This window comes from Micromys minutus (genome assembly GCF_963924665.1).
Source record: "Micromys minutus genome assembly, chromosome: 13".
Taxonomy (NCBI): Eukaryota; Metazoa; Chordata; class Mammalia; order Rodentia; family Muridae; genus Micromys; species Micromys minutus.
The window spans coordinates 59,637,499-59,654,703 of NC_137982.1; the positions used below are offsets into that span (position 1 = coordinate 59,637,499).

General features: G+C 36.7%; 2 pseudogenes across 2 annotated transcripts; one reads left to right on the plus strand and one right to left on the minus strand.

Annotated features, from left to right (window-relative positions):
* Positions 1-601: 601 nt before the first annotated feature.
* On the plus strand, positions 602-1,421 carry LOC308429267 (olfactory receptor 4C15-like; annotated as a pseudogene). The gene has a single exon. The product of its transcript is annotated as an olfactory receptor 4C15-like (transcript).
* A 14,482-nt stretch (positions 1,422-15,903) lies between these two features.
* LOC308429072 (iron-sulfur cluster transfer protein NUBPL-like) lies at positions 15,904-16,312 on the minus strand (annotated as a pseudogene). The gene has a single exon. The product of its transcript is annotated as an iron-sulfur cluster transfer protein NUBPL-like (transcript).
* Between the last annotated feature and the right edge of the window lie 893 nt (positions 16,313-17,205).

Sequence of the window (17,205 nt, forward strand, 5' to 3'; positions counted from 1 at the left end):
ATGATTAATATTAGTAATATATGTAAAGAGAACTCAATTCTTTTTGTCTGTGTGCACAATTAGAAACATATAGAAAATCATCCTGTGAGTAGAGAATATTACTAGATTCTCATATAACTAAGTTCTAATGTTGCACAATTACCACAGGGTTACACTTTTAAGTCTGACAAGTCAGTCATATAATCATAGGAGCTGAGCAGATATCTTACACTTAGACATTTCTTCTACTCAACATGGAACTGTTTACTTTGCTATGTACAGAGTGTTCTAAATTTTAAGATTCAAATAATTTTCCCTACCTTAATATGACTATCAACTATCAATCTAAAATTTTTCTGTTTTTTTTATACTCTCAATGAAATTAAAGCATTGAAAGCACTTCAGAACTGGCCTTGATAAATCATCGATGACTACAAAACTATAAAGTGAATTGAAGCAAATGTTTATATTCATTGTGAAATTATATGTTCTCTATTGGGCATTCACCTTTTCCTTGGAAACCATGCAAAACCAGAGTTTTGTAATTCAATTTGTCTTCCTGTGACTTTCCCAGAATCCAAATTTTCAAAAACTAATATTTACTATATGTTTCGTTTTCTACATGGTAACAATTGGGAACAACATGATGATTGTAGCAACCATTATTTCTAGCCCTACACTGCTCGGCTCTCCCATGTATTTCTTCCTGGCTTTCCTGGATGCAAGCTTCTCTTCTGTCATGACACCCAAGATGATTGTAGATTCATTCTATGAAAGGAAAACTATTTCCTTTGAAGGATGCAAGGTACAACTTTTGTTGAGCATTTATTTGGTGGGGCTGAGATGATTCTTCTGACAGCATGGCCTATGACCACTATGTGGCCATTTGTAAGCCCATACACTACTCTTCAATAATGACCAGGAAGCTCTGTGAAACCCTGGTGGGGATAGCCTGGGCAGGAGGATTCTTACATTCTACCATACAAATGATCTTCAATTTGCAGCTACCATTTTGTGAACCCAATGTTATTAATCATTTCATGCGTGACTTATTTTCATTACTGGAGCTTGCCTGCACTGACACTCATATCTTTGGTATTTTTGTGGTTGCTAAGAGTGGGTTGATCTGCATCATAGTCTTTGTTTTCTTGCTTGTCTCTTTATGACTTTATCTTGCTGTCTTTTAGATCCTGAAGGGCAATGAAAAACTCTGTCTACTTGTGGGTCTCATATTGCTGCTGTGGTCTTGTTCTTTGTCCCATGTATATTTATATATGTAAAGGCCTCACAGTGCTTTCTCTTTTGACAAAATGGTAGCATTATTTTACACCATGCTACCCCCCTTACTTAATCCTATCATTTACACATTTAGGAATAAGAATATGAAAAATGTCATAAGGAAATTATGGAAAAAATTGGGAATGGTTTCAGTTGAAAGGTAAACAAAAGTTATATTTCAGCAAAATTCATATAAAAAGTAAAAAGAATCAAAATTTGAGCAGACAAAAACTATAGTACCTTATTACCTTTAATGAGTTGATGCAATTCTCAAACACTGGCATTATTTTGGGGGTCACTATCCCTGACCTCAAGCTATATTACAAGGCAATTGTGCTGAAAACTGCATGGTACTGGTACAGAAATAGGCAAGTGGATCAATGGAATAGAATAGAAGATCCAGAAATGAGCCCTCATGTATATGGTCACCTGATTTTTGACAAAGGAGCAGTAAACATTCAATGGAAAAAGGACAGCCTATTCAACAAATGGTGCTGGTCCAACTGGCACTCAGCATGCAAAAGAATGAAAATAGACCCCTTCTTATCTCCTTGTACAAAGCTCAAGTGTAAGTGAATTGAAGATCTCCACATTAAACCAGATACACTGAAACTATTAGATGAGAAAGTAGGGAAAACCTTATAACACATAGGCACAGGAGAAAATTTCCTGAACAAAACACCAATGGCTCAAGCTCTAAGGTCAAAGATTAACAAATGGGACTTAATGAGATTGCAAAGTTTCTGTAAGGCTAAGGACATCGTCAAGAAAACAAAACGGCAACCAACAGAATGGGAAAAGATCTTTACCAACACCACATCAGATATAGGCCTAATATCTAAGGTGTACAAGGAACTCAAAAAGCTAGACACCAGAGAATCAAATAACCCTATTAAAAAATGGGGTACAGAGCTAAACAAATCATTTTCAGTTGAGGAACACTGAATGGCCGAGAAACATCTGAGGAAGTGCTCGACATCCTTAGCCATCAGGGAAATACAAATCAAAACAACCCTAAGATTCCACCTCACACCAGTCAGATTGGCCAAGATCCAAAACTCAGATGACAGCAGATGCTGGCGAGGCTGCGGAGAAAGAGGAACACTTCTCCACTGTTGGTGGGGTTGCAAGCTAATACAACCACTCTGGAAATCTGTCTGGCGATACCTCAGAAAATTGGATATAGTACTACCTGAAGACCCAGCTATTCCACTTCTGGGCATATACCCCAGAGACACTTTAATACACAACAAAGATATATGCACCACAATGTTCATAGCGGCTCTATTTATAATAGCCAGAAGCTGGAAGGAACCCAGATGTCCTTCAGAAGACGAATGGATACAAAAATTGTGGTACATATACACAATGGAATACTACTCAGCCACCAGAAACAATGACTTAACCAAATTCTTAAGAAAATGGCTGCATCTAGAGAACATCATCCTGAGTGAGACAACCCAGTCACAAAAGAACAGACATAATATGCAGTCACTGATAGTGGGATGCTAACCCCAGAGGCTTGCACTCCCCCAGAAACAACTCACAGACTGTATGAAGTCCAAGAAATAAAGAAAACAAAAAATATACATATATTCACAAAACAAGAAGACTTTGACTATTTCCATGTTGCGTTTTGTTTTGCATGTACTTTAAGCTTATTGCAACTAGTAGGTTTTCAATGCATACTGTCAAGCCCTTGAAAAAAATCAAGTACTGACTAAAAAACATATTCACATGGTTTTATGTAAAATTTATTTTAATGTCTGAAAAAACAGTACTGACAAAAATGTATAATTTTAAGCAAAAAATGTTTAAAATCTGTACATTTATCTTTGTTTTGCAAAATAAAGTCGTTTAAAAAAAATAAAATAAAATAAAATAACTGTTAAAAGCTTAAAAAAAATCTTGCTTTTCCTTTTATAGTGGGCATGCCTTCTCAGTCAGAATCAATTATATGTGTAAATAAAAACATTGAGTTCTATATATCTTTAGAATCTCTTAATAAAAATGCAAGACACATTTCCAATTGCAATATTGGCTATTTTTTCAGGCTTTCAAAAATTCTGAAAAAAATTATCATATCAAAGATATTTATATATATTTAATCTATAAAAAGAGAAAAAAATACCAATTTATGATGTTGACTTCAGTAACTGCCAGAGTTTAGAATTAACCAAAGGAAAATATTCACACAGCTACTGTTGGTTCTTGTCTAGTGTTATTCCATTATGTCACTGAAGTCCTTTGCAGTTTACTATAGCATCTGAATCATTTATAATTGAGAGCCTACAATTGTTTGGCCAATTTTGACCTACAAATTTTGTTGGGTTAAGTGCTAAGTCAGCCTGAGGTAAGACTTGGAAGGGGCCCAAAGGTATTTGTCAACGAGTAACACAACAAAATTCTAGAGACTCCATGGAATAATTCAATCTGCCCACTCATGCTTACCTCATGATATGGTACCAGTACATGATAATGCTAATAGGACCAAAAACCTAAGGGCAGATTGGAAATGGGACCTACAGAAAATAGTGTTTGGCCAAATATATGTTAATATGATCTCTAATAACCCAAAGATGGGCGCATAAATCAACCCTCATAATATTGTTTTACAGTATGTGGTAGTTAAGAAAAAGTCTCACAGCTGGACAAAAGTACAGAAAGTAACAAGATTTGTAGCAAACCTCTCCCCTCAAGGTTCAAGTACCTATGTGAAATCAGAGATTTCTTAAGAACAAGAAATGGTGGATGAATTTATGGAAATAAAATTTTCAGTCATAATGAGAAACACACACATATGAACTCAGAAGACAGCATGCTTAGGACCAGTACAAGCTCAAACCACACTAAATCCTAGCAAAGAGACTGAGAAGTAGAAAAAAAATTTCTATCTTTATCCAAGAAGCTATTTACAACTGATAGCTTCTTTGAGAAAGAATATCAGTTTTCTTCAATGTGGCAATACAATACTAAGCATATCAACAACATGTCAGGAAAAGCTTATGTTCAGTATTGTGTGTGTGTGTATACATACATATGTGTGTGTGTGTGTGTGTGTTGTTTAATATTTAACTATTTATGGTAATTTTGTCTTTTGATAAACTGAATTCCAAAAATAATTGTTATGTCATGTTGATCCCAATGACTGGAAAACCCATCAAAACCTAGGAAATGCAGCAGAAGGGTACTTCGAGGTCCTCATAACTGTTGTCTCTGTGTGGCTTGGCATGGGCTTTTGTTGTGTTTGGTTGTTAATTTTGTTTACACTTTCAGCTTTTATGTAGCAGTTTATCCACATTACAAGCTCTTCTAAAATAGACTTTTAAACTTTTGAATTTATAGTTTGTAATTTCATTATAAAATTTCTCCTTTCATTTTCCTCTCTCCACATTCTCACATATATCTCTCCCTGCTTTCCTTCAAATTTACAGCCCTTTGTTTTGTTAAACTAATTGTTATTTTAACATATGCATGTTAGTACCCAGTATAGAATATATATAAGTTACTCCTTGAATTTATTGACAGATAAAACCTGATTGGTCCAGTTTTGCCTATGGAAAATTCTTCTATATTTGGGTGATTGCTGTATAATAATAGTTCTAGAAGAGAAAATGAAGTGGATCCTTTCAAAATTATAAGTTGTATCATTTATCACTATACTATCAAAGGGTTTTCATTAGATTCTTCCTGGCTGTTTATTCCAGACCAAGTAAGCTAATTTCTTCACACCCTACTGATAAATTAGAAGTCAGAGATATATGAAGGGTGCACAAACTTGAATCTGTATAACCAAGAAAAGTAATTCCATTTAAATACTAATAAAGATCATTCATGTTATACATATTACATACATGTATAAATATATAACACTATATTGTTCTTTATATTTCTCAATAATACTTTTCATTAATGTTTTTGATATAGTAGTTTCAAAGCAAGACTTATACTTAACTTTGCAGATTTATAAGATTTATTATAACACAGCTTAGCTTTTATTTTTGTTGGGCACAGAGCATTTTGCTTCAGTTCTGAAGAAAAGCTATAATCAATCCATTAAACAACAGAGTTCTATACCTAAACATGATGCTATATAAACATTTTCAAAGAGAAATTCAAGAACACTTTTTTTTGCCAAACAAAATAAATCTATTATAGACATAGGAGGATAGACACATTGGCAAGCATAAGAAAACTTCACCCTTATGAATACAAATGTTTTTTCTGTGTTTCATGATGTCTCTAGCAGTTAGCAAATTTTGTCACACAGACACTATTTTTTTAATTAGATACTCTCTGTATTTATATTTGAAATAGTATCCCCTTCACCCACCTGCATCCCTCCTCCCTCCCCCACTTGTCTTCAGGAAGGTGCACTAGCTCCCAATCACCCTGCATTGAGAAAATGTGCCCTCTCTGGATCAAAGGTCTTTTCTCACATTGATGCCAGACACTGCTATTCTCCACTATATATGCAACTGGAGGCATGGGCCTCTATCCCATACAAAGCAGATAGTTTTTCCAAAAATTAAAACACCTTTATCAACTTGACAAATAAGTACTTTGTGTTTGTGTTTGGGGGTAGAGTTTATGAGATTTTGTTTGTGTACTTTGCTTTTTGATACAGTCTTACTAGTAATATAACCTTGAATCTGATGACCCTCTGGTCTCAGCTCTTGAATGCTGGGATCACAGACATGCACTATCAAATTTGTTTGATAGAACTGCTTTGAAGTTCTGTCACAATGGCCAGTGTGTTTCTATTTTATTAGTGAAGAGCGTAAATAAATTTTTACAAGAATTCAATTTCCTTGTATAAGCAAATTTTTCAAAACTATTTGTGACATTTTATTTCTTATATTTAGCCTTCTTTTTGGAAATAAAAGATATTTTTCCTTTCTAAAAACCAAAATTATACTTATTAAAGAATAGTATTTTACTGAGTGCATTTTAGACTCTCTTGAGAAAACTAGTATTTGGGAAAATATTTAATTCCCAAAATTTCACATTGTGTACAACTCATATGCTAAAATACATGTGTACTTAAGTCATAAAAGATGATAAAAATGTATATATATGCATGCATCTAAATACATAAACCCATTAAACTATCAAAGCAATCAAAATAATAATAAATGCCTTAAACAGTCAATTTTGTAAAGCTTTTTGAAAACTTCTTTTCAGTTCCTCATCACACTCACATAGTCATTATCTCCATTGAAACACACTGATCTTTGTGTTGCTGTAGATTAGTTTGTGTTTTCTAGAATATTTTAATTAATTATTTTATTTATTTACATTTCAGAGCTTGTCTCCTACTGTCCTACCATGTTCCTCATTCAATTCCCTCTTTTTTTTTTTTTTTGCATTTCTATTGGATATTTTATATATTTAAATTTTATATGTTATCCCTTTTCTGGGTTCTCCCTTCTCCCATTCCCCCTTGTCCTGCCCTATTTCTATGAGGTTGCTCCCCCCACCCACTCACCCACTTTTACCTCACCAACCTGGCATTCTCCTATCCTGGGAAAACCAGTCTTCACAAAACCAAGGACTTCTCCTCCTATTGGTGCCAGACAATGCCATCCTATGCTACATATGCAGCTGGAGCCATGGGTTCCTCATGTCTTCTATTTGGTTTGTAGTTTAGTCCCTGAGAACTCTATGGGGGTCTCTTCTTCTTAAGTCATCACTCTTCTCTGTCTTTTTCATTAGAGTTGGGTATAGCTTATTTGTGACTCATTCTATCTTTGATTCTTTCTCTGATTTGCCCCTTTGTCTTTCCATCAATTAAGCATCACTTTCAAATATAGACACTTCCTTCTACAAAGTGACTTTACTCACACCATTTGGGATTAAAAGTATGCAATAAGAGTGTCTGTTTTTCAGTCATAGCACATAGACCTAGAAGGTTTTTGGAAATGATCCTTTGCCAGACCATGCATGTTATGGATTAAAATTTCTCTACAATATTCTCTATTTCATAAATCCATAGTGGAGCCATACAGTCCTTAGAATAAATTAATCCTAACCTAACTTAACTAAAAATATGTCTGTTAAGTGGTTTTTTAATTTTCTAATTTTTTTAATAATCCAGACTTTTACCCTTCCCAGTCCACCCTCTGCCTGTTCCACATCCCGTACCACTTGTCCCACCCTGTCTTCAAGAGGATGTCCTCACCTACTCCCACCCCATCTCCACTTCCTGGTGTCTCAAGACTCTTGAGGGTTAGGTACATCTTCTCTGGTTGAGTCTGGGCCTAGCAGTCCTCTACTGTATATGTGTTGGGGACCTCTTATCAGCTGGTGTGTGCTGTCTGGTTGGTGGCTCAGTGTCTGAGAGATCTCAGGAGTCCAGGTTAGCATTCTATAGGGTCACTTTCCTCCTCAGGTTCTTCCAGCTTTTCCCTAATTCAACCACAGGGGTCACCAGCTTTTGTCCATTAGTTGGGTATAAGTATCTGCACCTGACTCTTTCAGCTGCTTATTGAGCATTTCTGAAAGTAGTCATGATAGGCCCTTATTTGTAAGCACACCATAGCATCAGTAATAGTGTCAGGCTTTGGGGCCTCCCCTTGAGCTAGATCCCAATTTGGGCCTGTCACTGCACCTCCTTTTCCTTGGGCTCCTCTCCATTTTTATCTTCCTACTCTGCTATAGGATATTAAAAGCTTTATTATTATTATTATTATTATTATTATTATTATATTGTTATTGTTGTTGTTGTTGTTATAATAATTATTATTATTAACAAACTATTTTTCTTCCACTTTTTCCCCCTTTCCTCAGTTGTCTGCAGAGCAGCTCAGGAGCACTCAGTGGTAGCTCCAGCCCACTCAGTGGCCTGCACTGTGGGAGCTGCTGGCCAGTCTCTAGTAGATGGCTGTGTACTCCAGTCTTGTGTGGAAAACTGCGAGATAGGTATAGAGGTTACCTGCATATCCTCAGACCAGTCAGCCACCTCTGCACAAACATCATGACCAAGAAGCAAGTTGGGGGCAAAGGGGATTTATTCAGCTTATACTTCCACATTGATGTTTATCACCAAAGGAAGCAGATCTTGATACCGGAACCCAAGCAGATCAGGAAGCAGAAGCTGATGCAGAGGCCATGGAGGGATGTTACTTACTGGCTTGCATATTCTGGCTTGCTCAGCCTGCTTTCTTGAAGAATGCAGGTCTACCAGCCCAGGAATGCCACCACCCACAATGGATTGGGCCTTTCCACCTTGATCACTAGTTGAGAAAGTATCTTACAGCTGAATTTCATAGAGGCATTTTCACAACTGAGGATCCTTTCTCTGTAATAAATCCACCTTGTGTCAAGTTGATACAAAACCAGCCAGTACAATCTGGTAAGTGAAGTTCGCAGGTATGAAGAGGCCAGCAATTGGAGTGCCTCCTGTGACAGCAGCAAACATCAGCACATCTTGATGGCCAGTGTTCCTGGAAGAGATGATGCTGGTGACTGGAGGGTTCTCAATGACAACAATAACAAGAGCTGCAAGCAATAGCTTCTCTCATGTCCTCTTCAGATTTATGATGTACATACCATCAGCTTTCCTTTTCTAGATGTACTGCTCCATCTGAAAGTCAAGTTTTGTGCCCCTTAAGTAGGTTCCTGAAGCAAAGAATTTGAGGACATCTTCTTCCTTTATCTGCAGGAAGTCAAGGGTTCTGGACATAGTGTAAGTTTTCCTTTTAAATTACAATGGGAACCAAGAACAACACTCATCCCCTGGGTAGTGTGGAATAGTTAACAGCTTATCTCATAACAACTTTCCTCAGTGTCATCAATTATGCTACAAATGACAAGATTTGTGTGCCATTGCATTTGAGGCTGAATAGTGTTCCATTGTGTGCTTAGGCACCTTTTTGTTTACCCATTCATCTACATAGTAATGTAGGTTGGTTCCATCCCATTGTCTCTAGTCACAATATTCAGGGAGTTCATAAGCATCTTCAACCTTTTGATCATCTTTGTTCTGTATATAAAACAGGGGCTTGCCTGGACCATGAAAAGCCTTAGGCTGATGAGAGATTAATCTTTAGTTTTCTTTGGCAGATGTACTGTATTATTTTATACCTTGGCTATAGTTTCAAAACATTCTCACCAGTAAATAAGATATCTCTTTTCTCACATCATTGTGAGCATTTGTCATTTGACCTTTTTTTGATATCAGTCTCTTTAACCAGAGTGAGTTCATATATCACTAAAGTTTGCCTTCTTGTAATAACTAGTGATGTTGAAAATGTTCATAATCTCTTAGCTCACTGAATCTCTTCTCTTGAAGAAAATTTATTCAGATCCTTTCTATTTTCAAACCAGATTTATTTTGAGTAGTATTTAAACAAGTGTTTGTGAAGTCTGTTGTAATTCAATAGGTCTGCCTTTATATGTTATGTGACCTTTTTCTTTTTTTTACAACTTTATTTTAAAAAACAAAGATAAATGTACAGATTTAAAGCATTTTTGCATAAAAGTATATAATATATTTTTGTCAGTACCTTTTTTTTTTATAGGTTTGATAGTGTGATCAAGATCCCACCAGTTATAATGAGCAAAAAGTACATGTAAAACAAGATGCAACCTGGAAATAGTCAAAGTTTCTTGGTGTGTAAAGATTTTTTTTTAACAATGAGCAGACAGTACAGGTAATACAGGATACAACCCAGAATTTGTTAACGTGTTCTTGGTGGGTAAAGATTGAGCATGACTATTTTTTTTGTTTTGTTTTCTTTTTTTCTTGGACTTCATACAGTCTGTGAGTTGTTTCTGAGGCAGTGTGAGCCTCTGGGGTTAGCTTCCCACTATCAGGGATTGCATATTATATCTGTTCTTTGGTGACAGGGTTATCTCACTCAGGATGATATTTTCTAGATGCAGCCATTTTCTTAAGAATTAGGTTAAGTCATTGTTTCTGGTGGCTGAGAAGTATTCCATTGTGTAAATGTACCGCAATTTTTGTATCCATTCATCTTCTGAAAGACATCTGGGTTCTTTCCAGCTTCTGGCTATTATAAATAGAGCCGCTATGAACATTGTGGTGCATATACCTTTGTTGTGTATTAAAGTGTCTCGGGGGTATATGCCCAGAAGTGGACTAGCTGGGACTTCAGGTAGTACTATGTCCAATTTTCTGAGTTATCGCCAGACTGATTTCCAGAGTGGGTATATTAGTTTGCAACCCCACCAACAGTGGAGAAGTATTCCTATTTCTCCACAACCTCGCCAGCATCTGTTGTCATCTGAGTTTTGGATCTTGGCCAATTAGACTGGTGTGGGGTGGAATCTCAGGGTTGTTTTGATTTGCATTTCTCTGATGGCTAAGGATGTCAAGCACTTCCTCAGATGTTTCTCAGCCATTCGATATTCCTCAACTGAAAATGTTTTGTTTAGCTCTGTACCCCATTTTTTAATAGGGTCATTTGATTCTCTGGTGTCTAGCTTTTTGAGTTCTTTGTATACCTTGGATATTAGGCCTCTATCTGATGTGGAGTTGGTAAAGATCTTTTCCCATTCTGTTGGATGCCATTTTGTTTTCTTAACAATGTCCTTAGCCTTACAGACACTTTTCAATATCATTAAGTCTCATTGGTTAATCCTTGTCTTTAGAGCTTGAACCATTGGTGTTTTGTTCAAAATATTTTCTCCTGTGCCTTTGTGTTCTATTTTCTCATCTAATAGTTTCAGTGTATCTGGTTTATGTGGAGATCTTTGATCCACTTACACTTGAGCTTTGTACAAGGAGATAAGAAAGGGTCTATTTTATTCTTTTGCATGCTGAGTGCCAGTTGAAACAGCAGTATTTGTTGAATAGGCTGTCTTTTTCAATTGAATGTTTATGGCTCCATTGTCAAAAATCAGGTGACCATATAACTGAGGGATCTTTTCTGGATCTTCTATTCTATTCCATTGATCGACATGCCTATTTCTGTACCAGTACCATGCAGTATTCAGCACAATTGCTTTGTAATATAGCTTGAGGTCAGGGATAGTGAATCCTGCAGATGTTTTTTTGTTGTTGAGGATGGATTTCGCTATTCTAGGTCATTAATTATTCCATATGAAATTGCATATTGATCTTTCCAATTCCATGAAGAAATTGGTTGGAATTTTGATGAGGATTGCATTGAATCTATAGATTGCATTTGGTAGGATAGCCATTTCTAAAATGTTGATCTTTCCAATCCATGAGGATGGAAGATCTTTCCATTTTCTGAGATCATCCTCAATTTCCTTCTTTAGAGGTTTGAAGTTCTTGTCATACAGGTCTTTCACTTGCTTAGTTAGAGTCACACCAAGATATTTCATAGATTTTGTGACTATTGGGAAGGGTACCTTTTCCCTAATTTCTTTCTTCACATGTTCATCCTTTGAATATAAGAAGGCTCCTGATTTGTTTGAGTTAATTTTATATCCAGCTACTTTGCTGAACTTATTTATTAGCTGTAGGAGTTCTCTGGTAGAATTTTTGGGGTCACTCAAGTACACTATCATTTCATCAGCAAAGAGTGATGTTTTTATCACTTCCTTTCCAATTTGTAATTCCTTGATCTCCTTTTGCTGTCTAATTGCTCCAGCCAGGATTTCTAGTGGTATGTTGAATAAGTAGGGGGAGAGTGGGCAGCATTGTCGAGTCCCTGATTTTAGTGGGATTGCTTCAAGTTACACACAATTAATTTTGATGTTGGCTGTTGGTTTGCTGTATATTGCTTTTATTTTGTTTAAGTATGGACCATGGATTCCTGTTCTTCCCAAGACTTTTAACATGAAGGTGTGTTAAATTTTGTCAAATGCTTTCTCAGCATCTAGTAAGATGATCATATGATTTTGTTCTTTGAGTTTGTTTATATGGTGGATTACATTGATGGATTTCCTTATATTAAACCATCCCTGCATTTCGGAAATGAAGCCTACTTGGTCATGATGAATGATCGTTTTGATGTGTTCTTGGATTCGGTTTGCAAGGATTTTGTTGAGTATTTTTGCATCAATGTTCATAAGTGAGATTGGTCTGAAGTTCTCTTTCCTTGTAGGGTCTTTGTGTGGTTTAGGTATGAGGGTTATTGTAGCCTCAAAAAATAGGTTAGGTATTATTCCATCTGATTTTATCTTGTGGAATTGTTTGGAGAGTATTGGTGTATATCCTCAATAAATGTATGATAAAATTCTGCATTGAACCCATCTGGACCTGGGCTTTTTTTGGTTGGGAGGCTTTTGATGACTTTTTCTATTTCTTTAGGTGTTATGGGATTATTTAGATGGTTTACTTGGTCCTGGTTTAACTTTAGGATCTTGTATCTGTCTAAGAATTCGTCCATTTCCTCCAGATTTTCCAATTTTGTAGAGTATAAGTTTTTGTAGTAGGATCTGATGATTTCTTGAATTTCCTCAGTTTCAGTTGTTATGTCTCCACCTTCCTTTCTGATTCTGTTAATTTGGATACTCTCTTTTCCCTCTAGTTAGTCTGGCTAGGGGTTTATCAATCTTGTTGTTTTTCTCAAAGAACCAACTTTAGGTTTTGTTGATTTTTTCAATGGTTCTTTTTGTTTCTATTTGGTCTATTTCTGCCCTATTTGATTATTTCTTGCCGTCTACTCTTTTTGGGTATATCTGCTTCCTTTTGTTCTAGGGCTTTTAGCTGGGCTGTCAGGTTTTTGACGTAAGCTTTCTCCAGTTTTTTTTTGGAAGCACTTAGGGCTATATTCTGTATATATCTCTTAATTCTAGTTGGTTCAAAATCTCTGCTAGTTTTCCAGTGTCCTTGTTGTTTCTGTTTCCATGATCAGTCCATTGGTGAGAGTGGGGTGTTAAAGTCTCCCACTATTATTATGTAGGGTAAAATATATTTTTTGAGCTTTAGTAGGGTGTTTTTTATGAATGTGGGTGCTTTTTTATTTGGAGGATATATGTTAAGGATTGAGAGTTCCTCCTGACAGATTTCCCTGGTAATGAGTAAAAAGTGTCCTTCCTTATCTTTTTTGATAACTTTTGGTTGGAAATTTACTTTATTCGATATTAGAATAGCCACTCCAGCTTGCTTCTTGGGGATGTTTGCTTGGAAGTTTTTTTCCCAACCTTTTACTCTGAGATAGTGTCTGTCTTTGTCTCTGAGATGAGATTCCTATATGCAGCAAAAGGCTGGATTTTGTTTATGTATCCAGTCTGATAGCCTATGTCTCTTTATTCGGGAGTTGAGTCCATTTATGTTAATAGATATCAAGGAATAGTTGTTTCTATTTCCTGCTTTTATTGCTTTTGTGGGTTGAGTTGTGTCTGTGTCTTTTTCTTCTTTTGGTTTTCTCGTTTAGGGGTTTTCTTGTTTTTACTATGCTGTATTTTCCTTCATTGTATTGGGTTTTCCACCTATAATTCATTGTAGTGCTGGGTTTGTGGTCCGATATTGTGTAAATTTTGATTTGTCTTGAAATATTTTCATCTCTCCATCTATGGTGATTGATAGTTTTGCTGGGTATAGCAGCTTGGGTTGGCACTTGTGCTCTCTTAGGGTGTGCATGATGTGTGTCCAGGCTCTTCTAGCTTTCATAGTCTCTGTTGAAAAATCAGGTGTGATTCTGTTTGGTCTGCCTTTATATGTTACCTGACCTTTTCCCCTTACTGCTTTTAGTGTTCTTTCTTTCTTTTGGCACTTAGAGTTTTGACTCTTAAGTGTTGGGAGGTATTTCTTTTCTGGTCCAACCTATTTGGAGTTCTGAAGGCTTCTTTTATGCTCATGGTCATCTCATTCTTGTGTGTAGGTAAGTTTTCTTCTACTATTTTGTTGAAGATATTTACTGTCCCTCTTAGTTGATACTCTTCTTCCTCTTCTATTCCTATTATCCTTAGGTTCGGTCTTCTTATTGTGTCCTGGATTTCCTGGACATTTTGGGTTAGGAGCTTTTTGGATTTTGCATCTTCTCTGGCTGTTTTGTCTATGTTTACAATGTTGTCTTCTGCCCCCAAGATTCTCTCTTCCATCTCTTGTAGTCTATTGGAAATGCTTGCTTCTGTGACTCCTGATTTTTTTTTTTTAGGTGTTATACCTCTAGGGTTATCTCTTTTAGTGTTTTCTTTTTTGTGTCAATTTCCGTTTTAAATCCCTCTTCCATTCTTTCATCCCTTTGGTTCTGTTTTCCTCTAGTTCTTTGAGTTTTTTGAGTGTTTTTCTTGTTTCCTCTTTAAAAGCTTCTGATTCTTTTTGCTTTTCCTCCCGTTCTTGTTTAAGTATCTCTATCAGCATCTTGAGGTATGATATCAGGTCTGCGTCTTCTTTTTCTGGAGTGTTTGGCATTCCAATGTTTGCTGTTATGGGAGAGCTGGGTTCTGGTATTGCCAGGTTGTCTTGGTTTCCTTGGGACATACTCTTTCGCTTTCCTCTTGCCATCTTGTTGTCAGTGATATGTTCTTGCCTTTCTCTTGTATCTGGTCTGTGTCCCTGGATCTCCAATGGTCCAGGTGTCAATTTGGCCGAGCCATGTTCTGTGCCCTGATGTCGCCGCAGGGTCGAAACAGAAGTTCCAAAGTTGTGTTCCTGGTCCCTGGATCAGGCAGGACAGGAGGTGTGCTCCCTGGCTGCCCAGATCTTTTACTCACCAGTCTTTAAACTTTTAGGAGCTGCTGGTAGGTTGTGGCCTATGGGTCACATTCTGTTCTGTGCCCTGAAGTCGCCACTGGGTGGAAACCGAAGTTCCAAAGTTGTGTTCCTGGTCCCAGTCTTTAAACTTTTAGGAGCTCTTCTTTTTTTAAGTTATCTTTTATTATTATACTTATTATCTGTGGTGGTCTGAATAGGAATGGCTTTTATAGGTATATATATATTTGAATGTTTGGTCCGTGGGGAGTGGCATTATTTAAAAGGGATAAGGCAGTATGGCCTTATGGAGTAGTTGTGGCACTGTTGGAGGAAGTGTGTCACTGGGAATAGGCTTTGGGGATTCAAAAGACTAAGTCAGGTGCAGTTCCCATTGATTTGGATGTAGAATTCTTGATTTCTTCTTCTGTGCCATGTCTTACTGTGTGCTTTCATGCTTCCTTCAATGCTCATACTGGACTAAATCTCTGAAATGTTCTCATGCCCCAATTAAATGCTTTCCTTTAGAAGATCTGCCATATTGTCCCTTCGTAGTAATATAACACTGATAAAAGACATTATAAATGCCTGACCCCATTCTGAAAATTCAGATTTATCAGGTGTGGGTAAGTCTGTGCATGTGGCATAGAAGTCCTTTTCATCAGTCACATGTTTAAGACAGGAATACAGCCAAGGACTACTGCCTGGTGGAAGGTGTTAAATTTACATTCACATCCACATTTAGTGAGCTCTTTGAGCGACTTGCTTCAGCAGTTCTCTGTAAACTTGGGACTGTAGCATCAGGAAGTGACAGTTTCTCAAGAGAGGATTCAATGAAAGCTGTCAGGTCCCAAATCCATAATCATCATATATGGCCAGCACACAAACACCAACATTTTATTAGTGAGTCATAGGTTGTCAAATCAAATCTGAAAATGAGACATCATTTCTTTAGAGATTAAAGAAAATAATCAGAATTGCCATTATTTTGATGGTGTTCACACTACCACAATGCTCAGTTTTGAGAGTTCATGATTATCAAATACCAGGACAATTTACAGGGCACACGGGAATCATTCTGGAGGTGATTTCAATCTCCTTACCACTTCTGAATCAATATTCAGATAAGCTTTGACTTCATCACTTTCAGGCTGAGAAAGGACAACTGGCTGACCCATATCTGATGCCTCCTTTAAGTTGAGGTATAAGGGAATGTCTCCTAGAACATCAAGATCAAGGTCTGTGCTAGTTTTCTTGCACCATTAGCACCCAAAATATAAGTTTTATATTTACATTTTGGACAATGAAAGAGACTCATGTTTTGGACAAGACCAAAAACAGGCACATCGACTTATAAAACATCTCTGCAACCTTGTGTGCATCCATTAGTGTAATGTACTGAAGCATGGAGACAATCACAGTGCCTGAAATGGGAATATTTTGTGAAACTGATAACTGCATATCTCCTGTTCCCAGAGGCATGTCAACAACTTAATAATCCAGTTGGCCCCAATCAGCCTGTCTTAATAGTTTCTCAATGGCTGACATTACTCCAAACAAGTGGTGTAGTCTCTTCAACCAAAAAGCCCATTGACAAACAAGTAATACCATAATTCAAAAGAGGCCTCATTAGGCAATTTGGCAATAACTCTGGATTTCCTTTCAGATTCATCTTCTTTGGAATGCAAGGACCATATACATCCACATCTAACAAGCCAAGTGCCTTTGATGAATCATTTGCTGTCAGTACAAGAGCAAGGTTCACTGCAGTGGTAGATTTTCCAGCACCACTCTTTCCAGAGGTCTCAACAATGACTTCATTAATACCTTCTATAGGCTTCTGCTTAGGAAGTCCTTGGTCCATGATTTGTGTTCTATTTTGTTTCAATGCCTTACCCTCAGTACCTGACATCTGTTGACCAAAACCCAAAGCTTGGTACCCCAAGGGCAGGAAAGCAACGCCCACCAACACCCTGGAGTGACACCCTGCCAAAAAGCAACAAACATGGAGGGAAGCACTGGATCTTTTTCCCTTACTCCTTTAAATATTCTTTCTTTGTTTTGTACATTTGGTGTTTTGATTATTATGTTACGGGAAGAATTTTTTTCTTTCTTGTCAATTTTATTTGGAGTTCTGTAAACTTCTTGTATGTTCATAAAAATCTCTTTAAGTTAGGTAAGTTTTCTTCAATAATTTTTTTGAAGATATTTACTGGCCCTTTAAGTTGGGAGTCTTTGCTCTTTTTTACAGGTTTGATCTTCTTATTGTGCCCTAGATTTTCTGGATGCATTGTTTTAGGAGCTTTTTGTATTTTCTTTGTCTGTTGTTTATGACTTCTATGCTATCTTTTGTGACTGAGATTGTCTTTTTTATC